This window comes from Oncorhynchus nerka, linkage group LG4 (assembly GCF_034236695.1).
Source record: "Oncorhynchus nerka isolate Pitt River linkage group LG4, Oner_Uvic_2.0, whole genome shotgun sequence".
NCBI lineage: Eukaryota > Metazoa > Chordata > Actinopteri > Salmoniformes > Salmonidae > Oncorhynchus > Oncorhynchus nerka.
Genome location: NC_088399.1, coordinates 14,971,292 through 14,994,141, shown reverse-complemented (window position 1 = coordinate 14,994,141; position 22,850 = coordinate 14,971,292). Strand labels below are relative to the sequence as shown.

The 22,850-nt window shown below is 42.2% G+C and overlaps 1 protein-coding gene across 1 annotated transcript in view; it reads left to right on the top strand.

The window, feature by feature from the left end:
* Positions 1 to 4,289: 4,289 nt before the first annotated feature.
* The window catches only part of nek6 (NIMA-related kinase 6), a 90,853-nt gene continuing 72,292 nt past the window's right edge, over positions 4,290 to 22,850 (top strand). The window contains exon 1 of the mRNA XM_029647394.2: positions 4,290 to 4,579. The gene's annotated coding sequence lies outside the window, so the exon portion shown is untranslated. The remainder of the gene's footprint in view (positions 4,580 to 22,850) is intronic.

Sequence of the window (22,850 nt, the reverse complement as noted above, 5' to 3'; positions counted from 1 at the left end):
CAATAACCGCTGCAGGACCTGCTTGACATGCTGAACGTGGCTAGAAAGCTCCTTCGAGAAGATGAGGATATCATCCAGTTAAACGAACACAAAAATACCAATCATATCTCTCAGAACGTCATTCACCATACTTTGGAACACAGCAGGAGCGTTGGTCAGTCCAAACGGCATCACCTGGTACTCGAAATGTCCCATCGGAGTATTGAACCCAGTCAACCACTCGTCCCCCTCTTTGATCCGAACCAGATGATAAGCATTACGTAAATCAAGCTTCGTAAAAACCGTAGCACCCTGTAAAGAATCGAAAGCCGAGCTCATCAAGGGCAGGGGATACTTGTTCTTGACCGTAATATCATTCAAACCCCGATAATCAATACACGGTCGAAGAGAGCCATCCTTCTTGCTCACAAAAAAAAATCCTGCTCCCAGAGGTGATGACGAGGGCTGAATGAGACCTGCAGCTAGAGACTCCTTGATGTAGGTCTCCCAAAACTAGCGAGCCGGGCAGTTTAACGGGCGCTGTGGACAAGCGGAGATGTAATGTCCCGAGCTACCACAGTAGAGACAGCTGTTGGTCTCACGTCTACGTTGGCGCTCCTCCTTAGTTAGCCCGTGTCACCCCACTTGCATTGGTTCAGGATCTGGTGGCAAGACCCCTCCACTAATCCCGTGTGGGGAATAACGATCAATACGTTCTGGTTCACTTCCTGAACCGAATGGTAACCGAGTTGCTGATTGATTGGATGGGCCCCACTGCTTCTCCCTCCTTCTCTCTCGGACTCTATTATCTACCCGAATAGATAAAGTGACCAAGCTGTCTAGGTCACTAGGCTCTGGATAGGATATCAGCTCGTCCTTGAGTTGCTCCGACAATCCCTGGTAAAAAGCCGCTTGTAGTGACTCCTCATTCCAACCACTCTCCACAGACAATGTCCTGAACTCGATCATAAAGTCTGCCACACTGCGAGCTCCTTGGCGAAGAGTGAACAAACGTTTAGCTGCGTCCTTACCTCGGACTGGATGGTCAAAAAGCTTTCTCATCTCTCCCGTGAACTCCTGGTATGAAGCCATGCAGGTCTCCTGTCGTTCCCAAACGGTTGAAGCCCATTCCAGAGCTCTTCCACGCAGCAGTTCAATAACAAAGGCTATCCTAGCCTTGTCAGTTGCGTAAGAATGGGGCGGCAGATCAAACACTAACCCACACTGCATAAGAAACGAACGGCATCTTCCCAAATCCCCTTCATATTTATCAGGCGTCGGTACCTTGGGTTCACGGAAGGAAACCGCACCAGAAACGGCAGGTGAGATGGGTGAAACAGGTGGTGAATGAATCGCCGGCAAACTGAGCTGATCCTGCATTTGTGTCAAGCTAGCAGATAAGTTCTGGATTGAACCCGCTATCTCCTGTAGCGCCGTCTTGTGTTGTCCCAATATCTTCCCCTGCTGGGTAATGGCATGGAAAACGGAGTCCAGGTCCGCTGGGTTCATCCTTGGCCGGATCGTTCTGTCATGTTCTTTCAAAATCGAACCCAGAAGCAGACCAGGACAAGGAGAGTAGGAAGAAGGTGAGTATTTATTTACAAGTGAATGTGAATGGGTAGATATATCCAGGTGGCGTAGCGGGCAGCGGTGGTGAGTTGATGGGAGTAAATAGGTGGATCCAATGGGGTAGCGGAATCCTCCGATGACCAGGCGGGAATGGGGTAAATGATCTGGGTGAGTAACTGAAGACAGAACAAACAGAGGTAAGTTTAAGGCAAGCAATACGTAAAAAACAACAAAACAAATTCTATCCAACTTGAGGCTGATACTATGGCACAACATACTGTTCATGGCTAACGATCCGGCAGGGAATGGATGTCAGGTCCGGGCTTATGAAGAGGAGAGATGATGATCAGGACCAGGTGTGCAGATAGCTGATGGGATACAGGTGCTGGTAATCAGAACTCCCAACTGGCTACATTGCCCGGCAACCAGACAGGGTGCGTTCCAGGACGCCGGAAAAAACACTCCAGGACAGAACACAGGCAAAAAAACAGACTCAGGAAACGGGATTCGTGACAACTATGGAGCTCTGTCAGAGTGACCATCGGGTTCTTGGTCACCCGCCCTTCTTCCCTGATTGCTCAGTTTGGCCGGGCGGAAAGCTCTAGGAAGAGTCTTGGTGGTTCCAAACTTCTTCCATTTAAGAATGATGGAGGCCACTGTGTTGTTGGGGACCTTCAATGCTGCAGAAATTTGTTGGTTCCTCGACACAATCCTGTCTCGGAGCTCTATGGACAATTTGTTCGACCTCATGGCTTGGTTTTTGCTCTGACATGCACTGTGAACTGTGGGACCTTATATAGACAGGTGTGTGCCTTTCCAAATCATGTCCAATCAATTGACTTTACCACAGGTGGACTCCAATCAAGTTGTAGAAACATCTCAAGGATGATCAATGGAAACAAGATGCACCTGAGCTCAATTTCAAGTCTCATAGCAAAGGGTCTGAATACTTATGTAAATAAGGTATTACTGTTTTTTAGTTTTGATACATTTGCAAACATTTCTAAAAAGCTGTTTTCGCTTTGGCATTATGGGATATTGTGTATTGGTATATTGGTGAGGATTTTTTGTTTTTATATACATTTTAGAATAAGGCTGTAATGTAAGAAAATGTGGAAAAAGTCAAGGGGAGTGTAAAGATAGTATACGAATATAAAAGGTGTACAGCAGTAGTTATATGGGATAAGACATGAATAGAATACAGTATATACCGTATGTGGGTGAAATTGCATGTAAACATTATTAGTGACCAGCTATTTCAAATAATCATCTCATCATCAAGCTTTGTGCACCCCTGGGAGGCCCCAGGACCGAGTTGAGGAAACCCTGTCCTACAGGATATGCAGGCCATGTTACTCATTCTTGTGTCAGAGACATTATGAGCAAGTGTCTGCTTGTCCTACCACTCGCCTTCGAAAGCTGTGGGCCTCCGAATCAGTGCGATGCAACTAATTTTTCTGGGGAAAATATGTTTCACAACATGCACAGCCCCAGGACATACAAGGCATTACACAAATCACCAGAGCACAACTATTGGGAATATCTCTGAACAAGAGTTCCTTTATGAGAATGTATCTATCCTTTAACTGTTGCTTGGCTAAAAGTCAGAGAGAAGTTAACATGTCAGTCTATCAATGCATAGCCTACTACAGAATGTACTGTACTACACAGCGTTTTACAGTATGGACTGTATATCTGTTGGTAGGTTTGAAGGACACTGGGGTTATTGTATGGTAATTTTGACCTAATCATTTTTTTATGTTGGGTTTTATAAGGAAGGTCAACACACAAGATTACAGTTCAAAGAGATTTCTTGTAGATATTCTTGATGTAGAATGTCAAATTGAGTTGTATAACTACATTTTTTATTGCCTTGATTTCACTTTTAAAATAAACAAATGAAATCAGTCAGGTGAGCTCTGACAAAACATATTTGCCAGGTTATCCTCAGTCTGAACTGTTGACACAAGATACTTTATGATAACCATCCTTCCTTGCATAGTTCTCAACCAATGATCTGCTCCCGAGTGGCGCAGCGGTCTAAGGCACTGCATCTCAGTGCAAGAGGCGACACTACAGTTCCTGGTTTGAATTCAGGCTGAATCACATCCGGCTGTGTTTGGGAGTCCCATAGGGAGGTGCACAATTGGCCCAGCGTGATCCGGGATTGCCTGGGGTAGGCCGCCGTTCTAAATAAAAATTTGTTCTTAACTGACTTGCCTAGTTAAATAAAGGTTAAATATATATTTTATTAAAGATGTCTGAACATAGTCTATACAGTAATCGTTATATGCATAATTCAAAACAGTCACATAGAATAATCTAAACAACCTATGCGATCATACAATAATACAACGATACAAGTTGATAAATAAAATATGTTTGGTGTATATCATCAAGATAAAAAAGTGTGATATGGAAGTTACATAAATTAACTTTGTAGGTCCTAAATTATATCTGTATCGAAAGTGCATTACCATGCTTCACGTGCCCTGACTGTAATAACTATTAGGTCTACTCTGAATGAAAAAAAGCAGAATGGGTTTTATGATAATGGTTCAAAAATATATACTGTTAGACCTAAGTTTATGAAACTGAGTAGGCTATAGATACGCTACATTGGAAAATATTCTCGCAGCCTATTCCTTATTCATCAGTAATATGCAGTGGGTTGAGTTTCTGTGCTATTTGACGTTTGACCCAATTTTCGAAAAACATGCAGTCCATGTGACGTTGATTCGCGCCCTCGACTATTGAATTGACTGTACGAGCGACCTTCCTCCTACAGTTTCTCCTCTCCGTAAAAGAATAAGTGTGGTCAGATTCGTTTGTGGCCTTCGTGGCATGCGACAGTAAAAGAGGCGCGGGACAGAGAGAGCGACGGAGAGAGAGAGAGCGACAGAGAGAGAGAGAGAGATAGAACTTTAGAGCTGTCGAAGGGGGAGTTGCACAACACGGATTAATGTAACTCTGTTTACACCTTCCTTATTCCAAAACGTCAGCGTGAAGAGAAAATACTCAGCAAAATCAGGTAAAATACTCAAACGTGTTGAATTCATTACTTTTTTGGAACCATTGTCATTGTAGCCAACATAGTTGCACACTTGAAGACAGCCCAGCACTTGACTTAGTGACAAAAGTTACAAAGTAGCGCGGGACTCGGCTGTCATTTCTGTTGCATATTTTGTTTCGTTCAGGGAGTGTTTACCAGTGTCTCCCTGTGTCTCATGCGTTCTGGGGAATTGTCAAAAAAAGTTCTAAATCTAGATTTTGCGCGGACTCATTCGTCAAAGAATACTGTAGCTACAGGGTATGGCAGTTTGGCTGCGGTACGGACTGGCAGCATTAGCCAAAAACAAGGTTGGTCAAATTCGACAACCATACTGTAGTTGCATATGTTGCGACAGTTTACCACACCAACGCTACTTGAGTAAGTACGGGAATCGTTGTTTTTTTATTATCAACTCACGCTCAAATTGTCTTTTTATAGCTGCTATAAATTTAGAATATTCTGACAATGTAAATTATATTTAGTCTAATTTAAAACATTTAATTGATATGGAAAGCTTTCACAAGAATACAGTGCCTTCAGAAAGTATCCATACCCCTTTACTTATTACACATTTTGTTGTGTTACAGTAGGAATACAAAATGTATTAAATATATTTTTCCTCTCACCCATATACATACAATGCCCCAAATTGACAAAGTGAAAACAAGGTTTTAGACATTTTTGCAAATTTATTGAGAATGACATACAGAAATATCACATTTACATAAGTATTCACATCCCTGAGTCAATACTTTGTAGAAGCACCTTGCCAGCGATTGCAGCTGTGAGTCTTTCTTGGTAAGTTTTCAAGTGCTTTCAACACCTGAATTGTGCAACATTTATCCATAATTCTTTTGAAAATGATTCAAGCTCTGTCAAATTGTTTGTTGATCATTGCTAGACATTTTCAGGTCTTGTCATAGATTTTCAAGTAGATTTAAGTCAAAACTGTAACTCGGCCATTCAGGAGCATTCACTGTCTTCTTGGTAAGGAACTGCAGTGTAGATTTGGCTTTGTGTTTTATGTTATTGTCCTGCTAAAAGGTGAATTGGTGGCAAGTAGACTGGACCAGGTTTTCCTCTGGGATTGTGCCTGTGCATTGCTCCCTTCTGTTTATTTTTTATCCTGAAAAACATTCCAGTCCTTAACAATTACATGCATACCCATAACATGATGCAGCCACCACTATGCTTGAAAATATGGAGAGTGGTACTCAGTAATGTGTTGCATTGGATTTGCCCCAAACATAACACATATTCAGGAAAAATAGTTAATTGATTTGCCACATTTTATGCAGTATTGCTTTAGTGTTTTGTTTTCGTTCTGTCACTTATGTTTGTATTGTGGAGTAACTACAATGTTGTTGATCCATCCTCAGTTTTCTCCTATCACAGCCTCTGTAACTGTTTTAAAGTAATCATTGGCCTCATGGTGAACTCCCTGAGTGGTTTCCTTCCTCTCCAGCAACTGAGTTAGAAAGGACGCCTGTAACTTTGTAGTGATTGGGTGTATTGATACACCATCCAAAGTGTAATTAATAACTTCATCATGCTCAAAGGGATATTCAATGTCTGCATTTGTTTTATTCCTCCCCATCCACCAGTAGTTACCATTCTTTGTGAAGCATTGGTAAATCTCCCTGGTCTTTGTGGTTTGAATAAAATAAAAAAAATACAAGTGAAACAACAGCGTTACTAATGTGTAAAATAACAGGTTGTATTACACATTCTCCTTTTCGACAACCAGAAAATGATAACCAGATGTTAGCCCAGGTTTTGATGTGAGAGATCCATTTGTTTACAGTGAAATCAGAGTATGATGCACGTCATGGCGATCCTGTTTATTTGTCATTGATGCGGTGGTATAAACGAATATGACGCATGTTACCAGAGCAGAGGTGATCACTGAAGGGTTGGTATGAGGGGAACTGTGTGGTGGTTGGAGGTTGTTAGGATGCCTGGGCATACCAGGCCCAATACCTCGCTAAAATTAGTCACGTGTCAGCTGCGTTGCGGGCAGGTGCTAGTGGTGAGTGCTACAACAAGGGTCTAACACCACCAGCATGTGGAAAGCGAACAGCTCCTCTCACCCTTTGGTTTGGAATAGTAATGGGATGATGTGCCAAGATGCAATGCACATTTCAGAGACCTTCATGCAATTCCCATGGGCTGCTACAATACATAGGCATCATGCTTATGAAAAGGCTAGGAGGTAATCAAAGTTCACTGGGAAGTGACCTCTCCTTGTTTTGAACTGGTTTGGTGTTGATCCAGAGAACCAAAATGGCTGCTCCAAAAAGTGTTGACATTTGTTGCTATTTGCAGATGCTCATAGGTGGAACTAAAGGCCAAATATGTGTCTTTCTTTCAACTGCCTGAAACCACTCTGAGCCTGTGTGAGTACAGAATCCTCTTGTAGGGTCTCTTTCATAGAAAGCAAACCGTGGACTGATGGCTTTTACAATCTGACGCAACGCAGCTGTCACACAGAACACTACATAAATGCAAAAGGAGTGACCAAGAGGCCCGATATAGACACTTTTATTTTTAGACCATCTCACCCATACTTTAACTCATTGCTCTTTGGTAATTGGATATCGCCCACTTCCACCCGCCCCACTCACCCGTACGCGTGGTTCGGCCCACTTGGGCCCTGGATGCAGTGAGGGCATATGTCGGACAGCGTTCTTAAAATGGAACAGGCCATTTCTGGAAGCCGCTGTCATTCAAAACGGCACGAAAATACCCCATCGTCACTCGCAGTTATTTGAATAAACTGTAGACTGGGCACTGACAGTGTGCGTGATTGACAAAACTGTGGCCTGGAGTCAGAGGTGAAATACCAACGCAACAATTTTGGCAACTGCAGGAGGATGGGCAAAACAAATGTGGCCTCCGTCAAGCAGATCAACAGGGACCCGCGTGTCTGAAGAATCAGGCCAGTTCAGTCGTGACGACATACCCAAGACGATTAAAGTCAATATCTGCTTCATCAGTGTTAAGAGAGCAACATGTATTAGATAACATCTGTGGTTTGTGGGATATAACTCACACACACAACCACCAAAAGGGAACCTAAGACTGTTCCTGGACTGAACTACACTTAGTGATCAAAAGATGTATGTCCTTATTACCAAGTATTGAGCAGGTTGAAATTTATTGTCACGAGTCATGTCCCGGAGGCAGAAGTGAGCAATTTCCCCTTAGATAGGCCAGTTGCAAAGTCAAAATGGTCTATACTGTAAAATATCATGAAAACAAAAATGAGCTTTAAGGTTAGGATTAGGCATTAGAGTTAGCAGTGTGGTTAAGGTTACGAGTTAAGGTTAGGGTTAGGTTTCAAATCTGATTTGATGACTGTGGCTGTGTCAGCTAGTGACAACTCTGTCGAGCTGCCCTTAGAACAAGATTCATGACGAAAAACTCTAACATGCAAGTAATTATGTATATTTGACTTTGGTGTCGTTTGTCTATGAACAACCGTTTAGTCTAGTATTAGCCAGGTTTAAGTATCAAGCTCCTCACCATAAGAATGACCGAAGACCCATTTTTCACTATGTATCACTATGTTGATTGGTGAACCAAGCTCACTTGATGAGTAAACTTGCCTTAAACCTGAAGATTTGCATTAGCCCCCCAGAACTAATGCTCATTAGTTACACTGCCATCAGACACACATAACTGCACCACATATCACACTTTCACAAAAAGCTTGAAGACCTGGCTAAAGGTCAAACAGATTTGTGAACATGGTCCCTAGCTGTGTGTTGCCGCTTTCCATGTTGTCTGTTGTCTGTAGCTTGTGAGGTGTGGAAACACTTGTTGCTTTTATGAATTTTGTCTTGCTGCTTTTTGTTCTATGTTGCTCTGTCTGTATGCTACGTCTTGCTTGTCCTATGTTGCTCTGTCTGTATGCTATGTCTTGCTTGTCCTATGTTGCTATGTCTTGCTTGTTCTATGTTGCTATTGTCTATATTGTAATTGTTTTTAATAACCTGCCCAGGGACTGCGGTTGAAAATTAGCCGGCTGGCTAAAACCGGCACTTTTACTGAAACGTTGATTAATGTGCACTGTCCCTGTAAAAATAAAAAATAAACTCAAACTCAAACTCATAGGGCCAACACAGTCACGCATATGAGCTAGGTTCAAACCCCTGTCGGTCAAAACAACACATCATGCTATGCCATGATAGGAAATATTTCCTATGATTTTCAGTACTTTTATTCAGAAATATCCGATGGCTAGTAGAGAAAGGGTAGTTTTATTTTCCTCTCTTCCAGTGCAGTTGACAATAATATCATTAATGTTATCAAATGCACAAGGTGATAATAGTAAGAGATGGTGAATATATGCGGTTCACAGAGTGACAAGGTCGGGAGGTGGGCTTTAAACTGGATGATGTTGACGGCACATCATCCAGTATAATGGACGAGTGTGGGGATGATGGACCAGTGAAGGATTGCTGGAGGGAGAAAGACTAATGTATGGGTATCTTTATGGAGGTATGGACCATAGCTACCTACCTCAGATGGTATTGCTGATTTGATACACATGATCATTATGTGATAAAAGACCTCGTGCTCAATCAACCTTATCTTGCCGGTTCCTTCCAATCTGAAACCTACTTCCTACCATACAAATGATCACTTCTTCATTGTCACTTGCCCTCTTATACCTGAGTCTGACTGCTCGGAAAATGAGTCTAAATCAACCAAGCATGCTAATTAAAATGTAAGACAAGACAGAAGTTTTGCAAGAAAAACATGCAAAATAAGCTGTTTTTCTCCTCCTCTGTGGTAGAGGGCTGTGCCTCAGCCATTGATATCCGGAGAGTCCCCCGTCTGTTCTCCCCCCTCAGAACTTTCCCAGGCATTCTTGGGAGGCTTGGAGTGTGTGGAGCTACAAGCTGACGGGAGAAGGGGAAACAGCTGCACGGGGCTGGAGCTGACAAAATGTCACATATTAGTGTCGTCGCTAGCGCTCTGCGTCTTGCTTAGCTGCTCGCTCCCTTTTGAGATTTATTTTCACTGGTGGAGAGATGAAAGGAGAGTATAAGACGAGCACCATTTCTGGAAGGCACCTCCTGGAGTCCCCCCTGCTGTCATTGCCAAGATTATTTATTTGTTAATGTGTTTCTTTATTTGATTGGTTTAGAATATTTAAAAGAGAAATTTCAGGGAAGATCTACTGCTGCAGTTGCCTTCTTGGAATATTATTTCTAAGATGTACAGGAAGATGTACTTTGATACATGATTACTGTGTAATAATTGTAATTTCGAAACATGTCCCAGTCAGAGGGTATCAAAGTAGAACCCAAGACAAGCCCTGTGTAATGGTTGCATAATGCACAACCGCTACATGAGAGCCATAGCCTGCCGAGCTAAAGCCCATGTCTGAAGCCCAAGTAGCTAATTCCTCAATTGAACACCAAGTAGGGGACCTACTGCCACCACAATGGCCAAGTTAAATGCTTAGTAGCACCCCACTACACATGCATCTCTCTCAACATGTGCCCAACATCATGGCACCAGGCCCGGTTGTCATTTGTAACTAATCAACAGTTATTATTGCAGCTGTATTGGTAGTGCAGAGGAGGTTAAGGTCGCTTGCCAGTTGGCACCGGCCTCAGACTCCAGTAAGCAATTACGACTGACTCATCATCAGAGATCGAGAAAGAGAAAGAGAAAGATATAGAGGAAGAGAGAAAATGTAAGTCAAATGCAAAATAATGCTTTTAATGCTCGGAAGGACAGGAAAGACAAGTCTCGGCACGCCCATGCTGTTATTGTTTAAGGTGCGTGTGTGATCCCTTTTTTTCTTAAGAACTGGATTTGTGACTCATGTTTTCTTCCAACAAACGAGGTTGTTTGTAATTTTAATGTCATAAATATTAATCTAGTCACATTTGCAGTCCTTATTTCACGACTGAGTGGAAAAAAAGCAACAGAACAAATGCTCCCTCTGCGGAGGATTGCGAGGAACGAGAAAAGTGAGAAATATCTGCCAAACTGTCAAAAGGTCATGGACTGCTTCCCCCAGCTGAGTCTGGCAGGTCGCCCCGTCACCCTGGTGACCACCTCCCATTCGGTGTCAATGGCCCAGTCCCAGGGCAAAGCCAAGCCAACTGGAAATCATTAATGTCGCTCAGGTACCACTAGGGATCCATTGTCCTCTCCGTGCAGGATGGAAGCAGGGAATCCAGGGATCTAGGTCAGGCCCAGAACCATTGGCTGCAGGTAGTGGCCCAGTGCTTTTAATTGCCGTAATTCTTACATCTAAGCTAACATATGGAATTGTTTTAAGATGGTCATACCAAGGATAATTTAGCTATTTTATTTTGAATCACAGGCAGGGTTCCCCAACTGGCCGCTCCCCAACTGGTTTTATTTGGCTCCCCAAGTTTTCATTGTTGGACATAAAATACTGTAAAAACACCAGGAAATCAGATCCAATGAATCTAGCTATCAAACTAAGCCAATTTGCAAATGTTAAAATCAATATCTATATATTTTTTAAATTCATTCATTTAAGAAATCTATTCCCATGCATAATAGAGACACATGATCGTATATATAAATGTAAACAAGGTTTGAAATGATTGTTTTAGTCAAACATTATATCTGTTTGGGCTTCTTATTCGTAATTATGTTCCGGCCCTAAGACCATCCTGTCAAGAAAGAATTGGTCCACGGCTGAATCTAGTTGATGATCCCTGCCTTAAGGTATCAAAAAATATATATAAACAAATAATTTTATGAAACATTGAATTTGGCCTTACTGCTATTAGCCAATAGAATCGCTATGATTAACAGTGTCATACATGGATAAATAGATAGTAAAACAAATATATCCATAGGAAATTTGTTCTGAAGTGTCTGTCTTATATCTGAGAGATACAAGAAAGATCAGGAACCAATGATTATTTATTTTTTACATGTATTTATTTTACATAGAGTGCATTTGGAAAGTATTTAGACCCCTTGACTTTTTCCACATTTAGTTAAGTTACAGCTTTATTCTAAAATTGATCAAATAGTTTCCCCCCCTCATCAATCTACACATAATACCTCATAATGACAAAGCAAAAACTGTTTTTTAGAAATCTTTCAACAACAAAAAATATACAGTATATGGTCGGAAGTTTACATGCACAAAGGTTGGAGTCATTGAAACTCGTTTTTAAACCACTCCACAAATTTCTTGTTAACAAACTATACGTTTGGCAGGTCGGTTAGGACATCTACTTTGTGCATGACACAAGTAATTTTTCTAACAATTGTTTACAGACAGATTAATTCACTTATAATCCACTTAATCACAATTCCAGTGGGTCAGAAGTTTACATACACTAAGTTGACTGTGCCTTTAAACAGCATGGAAAATTCCAGAAAATTATGTCATGGCTTTAGAAGCTTCTGATAGGCTAATTTACATCATTTGAGTCAATTGGAGCTGTACCTGTTGATGTATTTCAAGGCCTACCAGTGCCTCTGCTTGACATCATGGGAAAATCAAAAGAAATTAGCCAAGACCGCAGAATTTTTTTTGTAGACCTTCACAAGTCTGGTTCATCCTTGGGAGCAATTTCCAAACGCCTGAAGGTGCCACGTTCATCTGTACAAACAATAGTACGCAAGTATAAACACCATGGGACCACGCAGCCGTCATACCACTCAGGAAGGAGACGCGTTCTGTCTCCTAGAGATGAACGTACTTTGGTGCCAAAAGTGCGAATCAATCCCAGAACAACAGCAAAGGACCTTGTGAAGAAACTGGAGGAAACAGGTACAAAAATATCTATATCCACAGTAAAACGAGTCGTATATCGACATAAACTGAAAGGCCGCTCAGCAAGGAAAAAGCCAGTGCTCCAAAACCGCCATAAAAAGGCCAGACTACGGTTTTCAACTGCACATGGGGACAAAGATCAAACTTTTTGGAGAAATGTCCTCTGGTCTGATGAAACAAAAATAGAACTGTTTGGCCATAATGACCATCGTTTTGTTTGGAGGAAAAAGGGGGATACTTGCAAGCCGAAGAACACCATCAAAACGTGAAGCACGTGGGTGGCAGCATCATGTTTTGGTGGTGCTTTGCTGCCGGAGGGACTGGTGCACTTCACAAAATATATGGCATCATGAGGTAGGACAATTGTGTGGATATATTGAAGCAACATCTCAAGACATTAGTCAGGAAGTTAAAGTTTGGTCGCAAATGGGTCTTCCAAATGGACAATGACCCCAAGCATACTTCCAAAGTTGTGGCAAAATGGCTTAAGGACAACAAAGTCAAGGTATTCGAGTGGCCATCACAAACCCCGGGCCTCAATCCTATGGAAAATTTGTGGGCAGAACTAAAAAAGCATGTGAGAGCAAGGAGGCCTTACATACCTGACTCAGTTACACCAGCTCTGTCAGGAGGAATGGGCCAAAATTCACCCAACTTATTGTGGGAAGCTTGTTGAAGGCTACCTGAAACATTTGACCCAAGTTAAACAATTTAAAGGCAATGCTACCAAATACTAATTGAGTGTATATAAACTTCTGACCCACTAGGAATGTGATGAAAGAAATAAAAGCTGAAATAAATCATTATCTCTACTATTATTCTGACATTTTACATTCTTAAAATAAAGTGGTAATCCTAACTGACCTAAAACAAGGAATTTTTACGGGGATTAAATGTCAGGAATTGTAAAAAAAAAAATAAATTCAAGTTTAAATGTATTTGGCTAAGGTGTATGTAAACTTCTGACTTCAACTGTATATATAAACTCAGCAAATAAAGAAACGTCCCTTTTTCAGGGCCCTGTCTTTCAAAGATATTTAGTAAAAATACAAATATCTTCACAGATCTTCATTGTAAAGGGTTTAAACACTTTTTCCCATGCTTGTTCAATGAACTATAAACAATTAATGATCATGCACCTGTGGAACGGTTGTTAAGACACTAACAGCTTAAAGAGGCCTTTCTACTGACTCTGAAAATACCAAAGAGAGATGCCCAGTGTCCCTGCTCATCTGCGTGAATGTACCTTAGGCATGCTGCAAGGAGGCACAAGGACTGCACATGTGGCCAGGGCAATAAATAGTAATGTCCGTACTGTGAGACACCTAAGACAGCTCTAGAGGGAAATAGGACAGACAGCTGATCGTGCTCGCAGTGGCAGACCACATGTAACAACACCTGCACAGGATTGGACTGGACTCAGGGCTTGTAGGCCTGCTCTAAGGCAGGTCCTCACCAGACATCACCGGCAACAACGTCCCCTATGGGCACAAACCCACCGTCGCTGGACCAGACAGGACTGGCAGAAGGTGCTCTTCACTGACGAGTTGTGGTTTTGTCTCACCAGGGGTGATGGTCAGATTCGCGTTTATCGTTGAAGTTATGAACGTTACATCCCATTTTTATATTGTTTGAGGTACTGAGTGCTTTGGAGCAGGTTTTCATCAAAGATCTCTCTGTACTTTGCTCCGTTCATCTTTCCCTCGATCCTGACTAGTTTCCCAGTCGCTGCCGCTGAAAAACATCCCCACAGCATGATGCTGCCACCATCATGCTTCACCATAGGGTTGGTGCCAGGTTTCCTCCATACCTGACGCTTGGCATTCATGCCAAAGAGTTCAAACTTGGTTTCATCAGACCAGAGAATCTTGTTTCTTTAGGTGCCTTTTTGGCAAATGACAAGCGAGCTGTCATGTGCCTTTTACTGAGGAGTGGCTTCTGCCTGACCACTCTACCATAAAGGCCTGATTGCTGTAGTGCTGCAGAGGGTTGTCTTTCTGGAAGGTTCTCCCATCTCCACAGACGAACTCTGTAGCTCCTTCAAGAGTGACCATTGGGTTCTTGGTCACGTCCCTGACCAATGCCCTTCTCTCCCGATTGCTCAGTTTGGCCTGGCGGACAGCTCTTGGAAGAGTCTTGGTGGTTCCAAACTTCTTCCATTTAAGAATGATGGAGGCCACTGTGTTCTTGGGGACTTTAAATGCTGCAGATCTGTGCCTTGACACAATCCTGTCACGGAGCTCTACAGACAATTCGTTCGACCTCATGGCTTGGTTTTTGCTCTGACATGCACTGTCAACTGTGGGACTTTATATAGACAGGTGTGTGCCTTTCCAAATCATGTCCAATCAATTGAATTTACCACAGGTGGACTCCAATCAAGTTGTAGAAACATCTCAAGGATGATCAATGGAACCAGGATGCACCTGAGCTGAATTTTGAGTCTCACAGCAAAGGGTCTGAATACTTATGTAAATAAGGTATTTATTAAAAAAGAAATATATAGACATTTGCGAAAATGTATAAAAAGCTGTTTTCGCTTTGTCATTATGGGGCATTGTGTGTAGATTGATGAGGGAAAAAAATATTTGAAAACATTTTAGAATATGACTGTAACATATCAAAATGTGGAAAAAGGGAAGTGGTCTGAATGCTTCCCAAATCCATTATATGTCCATTCATTTTTTAAACTGGCACCTGGCTACCTTCAGACTGGTATTGTGAGGCTTTTGTGTGTCCTAGAGCAAAACAGCCAACGTGTACGTGTTTGTGAGTGGCCCACCTTTCCTGTTCGGACGCTACGGACAAAAGTTGGCAGATCAGGCTGTACCGACTTTAGACAAGTCCCGTGATGCTTGTGGGGGTCGTAGAGCAAAACTAAAAAAACACCATTGTGTTCGTGAGAGTCTCACCTTTCCATGGAGTTTGTTTTTCTAGGCCAAACCGTTCGGACGCTACAGACGTTTTCGTGAGTATACCGATTTTCAGGATGTTTCATGGTCTGACAAACACCTTTCTAGCTCTGCCACCTTTTTCCTCAGATGCGGAAGGCTGACATCGGAAGATACGATTGATTGAGATGCAGCCAATGCAAAAAACCTGGTTTACAGGGACTGTCCCCATTAATGCGTAACCCCTATCTATTAGATGTAGGAGTTGTCATTCATTTTGCTCCTCCCTCACCCAGCCGGCACTGTGGTGAAATGGAGAGGTGGGGGGGTGGGGGCGGAGGGTGTACTGTATCTACTATGATGGAGTGTCTAATTAGGCTTGGTGGTTTAAGTGTGTTTGTCTATCACTGCATGTGGGTGTTGCAGTTTTGTATGACTAGGTGTGTATGACTTGAGTGTATGTCAGAAGTAGCCTTGAATGCAGTACTGTTGTACAGGGGAGTGAATTGTCTGTCTGCCTGTCTTGTCTGCCTGTCTGCCACTGGTCTTGGAAGCTTTTACATTGTCAGGCTTTACTGTGGTGCTGTCGTGGATGTTAGGGTGTGTGTCTGTGGGGGGCTCCATTTGTGGTTGAGGCCCTGTCACGAAAAGGAGAGGAGTGGAGTGAAAGCAGGCCGCATCATCATTGACGTTCAGAGGGAGAAGCAGCTATGGCCCTTTGATCTGCCTAAAGAGGTTCTGGTCTTTACCATGACACTGTAAAAAAGTATTAAAGAGCAGAAACAGATCAGCTTTTAACCAGCTCACTGTTTGGGAACGGAGCAGCTTTTAACCAGCTCACTGTTTGTGAACGGAGCAGCTTTTAGCCAGCTCACTGTTTGGGAACGGAGCAGCTTTTAGCCAGCTCACTGTTTGTGAACGGAGCAGCTTTTAGCCAGCTCAACAGAGCAGCTTTTAACCAGCTCACTGTTTGTGAACAGAGCAGCTTTTAACCAGCTCACTGTTTGTGAACAGAGCAGCTTTTAGCCAGCTCACTGTTTGTGAACAGAGCAGCTTTTAACCAGCTCACTGTTTGTGAACAGAGCAGCTTTTAACCAGCTCACTGTTTGTGAACAGAGCAGCTTTTAACCAGCTCACTGTTTGTGAACAGAGCAGCTTTTAACCAGCTCACTGTTTGGGAACGGAGCAGCTTTTAGCCAGCTCACTGTTTGTGAACAGAGCAGCTTTTAACCAGCTCACTGTTTGTGAACAGAGCAGCTTTTAACCAGCTCACTGTTTGGGAACGGAGCAGCTTTTAACCAGCTCACTGTTTGGGAACGGAGCAGCTTTTAACCAGCTCACTGTTTGGGAACGGAGCAGCTTTTAGCCAGCTCACTGTTTGTGAACAGAGCAGCTTTTAACCAGCTCACTGTTTGGGAACGGAGCAGCTTTTAGCCAGCTCACTGTTTGTGAACAGAGCAGCTTTTAACCAGCTCACAGTTTGTGAACAGAGCAGCTTTTAACCAGCTCACTGTTTGTGAACAGAGCAGCTTTTAGCCAGCAAACTGTTTAGAAACAGAGCAGCTTTTAGCTAGCCTACTGTTTGGGAATGGAGCATCTTTTATCCAGCCCACTGTTAAGGAACGTAGCAGCTTTTAGCCACCCCACTGTTTATGAACATAGCAGCTGTTAGCCAGTCCACTGTTTGAGAATGGAGCAGCTTTTAACCAGCCAACTGTTTGGGAACGGAGCAACTTTTATCCAGCCCACTGTTTGAGAATGGAGCAGCTTTTATCCAGCCCACTTTTTAGGAACAGAGCAGCTTTTAACTAGCCCACTGTTTAGGAACATAGCAGCTTTTAATAACTAGCCCACTATTTAGGAACATAGCAGCTTTTAACTAGCCCACTGTTTAGGAACAGAGCATGCTTCATTATACAGCGGAGAGAGAGAGAGAGAGAGAGAGAGAGAGAGAGAGAGAGAGAGAATGCAGGGCAGAATTAGGCCAATATCCACTAATAATAAAAACTCAAAAAAATAGCAATTAAGGTTTGGAAACATCTAAAATACAATGACCCCCTCTCATATCATTACCAAGCCCTGCAATGCCAAGAGCTGAGCAAAGAAAAGAGTCCCCTCATCCAGCTGGTCCTGGGGCTGAGTTCACAAACCTGTTCTACTAACACACTGAAGCCTCAGGACCAGAACATCCAATCAATCAGGATAAACCAAATTACAACACAGTCAAAACAAAACTATATTGCTTATTGGGAAACACAAACACAAGCTCAAAGCAAAATGCAGTACTATCTGGCCCTAAATCGACAGTACACCATGGCTAACTATTTGACCAGGGTTACTGATCAAAACCTGAGAAAAACCTTGACAAAGTACAGGCTCAGTGAGCACAGCCTTGCCATTTAGAAGGGTAGACACAGGAAAACCTGGCTCCCTGTAGAGGAAAGGCTGTGCAACCACTGTACAACAGCAGAACCTGAGACGGAGCTGCATTTCCTGACAAAATGTCAAAAATATAAAACAATTAGAGAGTGTCATTTTCCCAAATTTGAAACCCTTATTCAAGGTTTCAAAGACCTCTCTGATGAGGATAGGCTACCCGTCCTGTTGGGGGAGGATGCAGAGAGCTGTGGGTTGGCAGCGCACTACATTGCTGCCTGCCATAAAATGAGGGACAGTGTCTGACAGACCAATCAACCCAATGTCCTCTACTGTATGCTTATTGTTATTGTTCAATGTATGGTTATTTTGACCCTTGGTTATTGTTGTTACTGTTGTCACGTTGACAATTTGATTCTCATTTTTATTTATTTTTATATTGTAAATATCCAAAATAAGTGTTTGGCAATATGTACATTGTTACGTCATGCCAATAAAGCGAATTGAATAGAATTGAATTGAGAGAGAAGAGAGAGAGAGAGAATTGTGTGGTTGTGGTGTGCATATTTTTTTAGTGAGTGGTGTGTGTCTAATAGGTTTGCAAAGGGTTGGAAACTTTCCGGTAAATTTCCAGAATTTTTCATGGAAAGTTAAACCTGGGAATTTTTGGAATTTTGCTTAAATTCATAAAAAAAGTTAGCTTATAACAGTGAACCTTTTTTGTGGGATACACATAAGGCAATTCTAGGTCTTGTGTCATATTTTGGTTAATCTAGCCCCAATTCAATGGAATTGCAACCCTCTGCATGCACAGCGCATTCTTCCATCACATGTGCAGTGCACTCACATGTACAGCTGATTCTCAAGATCTTGCACACTAATGAGATGCTATTGAGCCCACACTACTGCACTGTCTGAGCCAAGGACTACATGTTTTCTGGTAAGTTTTGATTACAATACTGGGTGAATATATTTCATAGGACATACATTATTTTTTTGTTAACTAGTAAATAGTAGCCTACAGCAAAGTGTGTTTAAATCCTTTCTAACTTGTTAACAATTTCTGCTAGTTTTTGCTACCATGTGGATTAATGTAAAAGGAAAAGCTGTGTACATTTGCAAATACTGTGTGAAATCATATGTGAAGAATGCAACAAAGATGCAGAATCATCTGGCCAAGTGCATAAAGCTCCCTCAGTGCTCACAACAAGCAACCTCTGACAAAAGTCCCTCTACTTCTACTTCTATTCGACACTTCTATTCGAATGTGATGAAATAAATAAAAGCTGAAATAAATAATTCTCTCTACTATTATTCTGACATTTCACATTCTTAAAATAAAGTGGTGATCCTAACTGACCTAAGACAGGGAATTTTTACGGGGATTAAATGTCAGGAATTGTGAAAATCTGAGTTTAAATGTATTTGGCTAAGGTGTATGTAAACTTCCGACTTCAACTGAATGTTGAAAACGTTTTTGGAAGGTGCGATTGATCATTGTGGATCATTCAATATTCCCTTTCTTTTGTTGTTCAGTGAAATCATCCCATGTGAAGAGTCAACTCATTTAATTAAAGTTCAGTTCGTAACTAAATAGTTTTTTTTATTTCTATTGTAAGGATTTAATCATTTGCAATTATGTCTACTTATTATAAGGTAACAGTTGTATGTTTCTGTCTCCATGTGATATGGTAAATATATCCAATGCAAAAAACATCTACATTTAAATGCAATTAACATGATTTATTTGCGTATATTTCCTTTAATTCCCATATATTCCCGTTAATTCCCAGGGAAAGTTTAGACCTCTGAATATTCCCCAAAATGTTCAACCCTCTTGTCTAATACTCATGTTTGTCTGTGTTTGTGTGTTGGTGGGTTGGTGGGTTGGTGTGTTGGTGGGTTGGTGTGTTGGTGGGTTGGTGTGTTTGTGTGTTGGTGGGTTTGTGTGTTGGTGGGTTGGTGTGTTGGTGTGTTGTGTGTTGGTGTTGGTGGGTTGGTGGGTTGGTGGGTGTTTTGTGTGGGTTGGTTGGGGTGGGTTGGTGTTGGTGGGTTGGTGGGTTGGTGTGTTGGTGGGTTGGTGGGTTTGTTGGTGTTTTGGGTTGGTGTGTTGGTGGGTTTGTGGGTTGGTGGGTTGGTGTGTTGGTGGGTTGGTGTGTTGGTGGGTTGGGGTGTTGGTGGGTTGGTGGGTTGGTGTGTTGGTGGGTTGGTGGGTTGGTGTGTTGGTGTGTTGGTGGGTTGGTGGGTTGCTTCGCGTGATGTATTGGTGTCTCTACCTTTTTACCCTTCGTGCTGTTGTCTGTGCCTAACAATGTTTATAACATGTTTGGGCTGCTACCGTGTTGTTGTCATGTTGTGTTGCTACCATGCTGTGTTGTGTTGCTACCATGCTGTGTTGTCATGTGTTGCTGCCATGATGTGTTGTTGTCTTAGCTCTCTCTTTATTTAGTGTTGTGTTGTCTCTCTTCTCGTGATGTGTGTTTTGTCCTACATAAAACAACAAAAATGTATCGCATAGCCTACAGTCGGAAGGGCCTGCAATTTGGGCAGAGTGCGTGGCAAATACCAAATACATGATTATTGAGTTGCGACTGTCAGTGAAAAAGAGACCCAGCCAGGCATATCGCAATATTTAAAAATGCAATTGCGGAAAAACAGTTTGTAAAACGAATGTCTATTGCTGTAAAGAGAAGACACTGAAAATAGTCTAATCTGTCTTTTAGTTATCAAAATTCTCAACTTCATTGAGCGGAGAACATCAGCCATATGTCTGGTGAGTGTGCATATTCACTGTCTTTATCATTGGGTCAATACCACTTTTGTTTGTTTTAGGACAATCATTTCCTCCAGGTTAGATGGACGTCATATTGTATTTTTGTGTCCCCTTTTCATAGGCCTTATAAATGGATCAGACGTAGTTTTTATTGATCTGTTTGTCAGTGTCAGCAGAGTAGGCTATCCTGACATTTCTGTTGTTTTAATACAGATTCTGCTAATGTCTCCAGTCATATAAAGTGTAGTAGAATTGCATGAAATGTGTTTTTTAAAAGCTAACATTTTCCTGTGAAAAGAAATGTCTACTCTAAGTGGTGTGTGACACGCTGAATGAAGCCTGCCTATTTGCCCATGGCAAATGGGAAGCACACTTCAATTACCAGTTGAGAAATACAAATAGTAGCTCTTTATAATCGTGGCCATTGTTTGTTTGTTTTTCATTCGATTGCCTTTAGAATTGTTGCACAATGATTGGGCTTATTAAAGCAATAATGGTCTGGGGCTGTTTTTCATGGTTTGGGCTAGGCCTAATGCTGCAGCATACAATGACATTCTAGACAGTTCTGTGCTTCCAAAATTGTGGCAACAGTTTGGGGAAGGCTCTTTCCTGTTTCAGCATGACAATGACCCTATGCACAAAGCAAGGTCCATACAGAAATGTTTTTTCGAGATATGTGTGGAAGAACTTGACTGGATGACGCCAATTGAGAACCTGCACAGAGCCCTGACCTCAATCCCATCCAACACCTTTGGGATGAATTGGAACACTGACTGCGAGCCAGGCCTAATCGCCCAACATCCGTGCCCGACCTCGCTAATGCTCCTGTGGCTGTATTGAATCAAGTCCCCAAAGCAATGTTCCAGTCTAGTGGAACGCCTTCCCAGAAGAATGGAGACTGTTATAGCAGGAAAGGGGTGACCAACTCCATGCCCATGATTTTGGAATGAGATGTTTGACGAGCAGGTGTCCACATACTTTTGATCATATAATGTACGTTCCTCTGATTCCTTCAGAGTCAGTAATCACTAGAGGGAGAGAGAGAGAGAGTGTTCCAGAAATGTGGGGAAAATCCTGAGCTTTAGGGTCCACAGTCAACACTGCAAGCTTCTCTTTACTCTCTGCATTAGTATGGCAAGCTCTTAGAGCCTGGCAGAGTATTTTGATCAACAGCTGTTGATTGAAATTGTTGTTGATCAGACCTAAAGTGGTCGAGATCATTTTGCTTTGAAAAACTGTAGCTACTGTTGTTTTGTTGCAGGGCAATTCCACGGTGACAGAATTATACTGAGTGAAAAATCAGTCTCAGCTTAATTCCGTTACCTTGGAATTGCCCTGCAGTATACGGTTTGAGTTTAATTAATTCTGTAGGTATTTTAATTATAGACTGATTTAAAATATTTTCTATCTGCATGAGGAATTTCCATCTGGACCCACTCAGAAGACATCAATGTAACTACACTCTTAGACTTGGATTATACTGAGAAGTAAATGCGAACATAGATTCAAATTCCATACTGCAGGATAGCATTCTTTAATCCTGGTCTCAGAATACCCAAGAACGAATTGCAATTAAACACAAAAGAAAATACAATGTTGATGTTGCTAAGCAACTCCATGCCCACTGCTGCTGTAGTTTATAACAGTATGCTGCTGACTAAGTTCCAAGTGGCTACAGTGCAGGGAAGGGAAGGATCCAAACCTGGCTCTCTGTCTCATTGTCAAATGTCCGGGGTGCACGGCACCACTCCCTCATCTGAGGATCATGTGCTAGTCAGCCCAAAACTTGACTCGAGTTCAATTGGAAGTAGAGAAGGAGAGAGAGACAGGGAGAGGGAGACCATGAAGAGAGAGAGAAAGAAAAGAGATCCTGTCTTCCTTCTCCTCTCTTACCCTCGGCTTGTCTGTCTCTGAGTTTAGATCTGCTATCTGCCAGAGGGATTTCAGGCGACCGAGGCAGACTTGGAACAATAACCATTTTGAAATGTTTCCTGGTAAATGGTGGCTGTGTGAGTCATTGGAGAGCACAAGATTATGTATGTGTGTGTGTGTGTGTGTGTGTGTGTGTGTGTGTGTGTGTGTGTGTGTGTGTGTGTGTGTGTGTGCGCGTGGGTGTGTGTGTGGGTTGTGTATGTTGGTGCAGGTGTGTGTGTGTGTAGTATTTACACTGTGTGTTTGTGCGCACGTGTTCATACAGTACCGCTTCGGTTTGTGCACTTTTGGGTGTATCAGTGGTGTTAAGGAACGACGGATTAGGCTTGCTCCACTTGGCAAAGAAACTGTTAAAGGAATTGCAGCAACAAAAATAGAAGAAAACCATGGTAGAACTAAAAGTAGTAACCGCATGAGATAGAACCCATAAATAGAATAAGGCCTCCGATTCACTGCATCACCTTTCTTTGTTTGTCTCGAGATCAAACC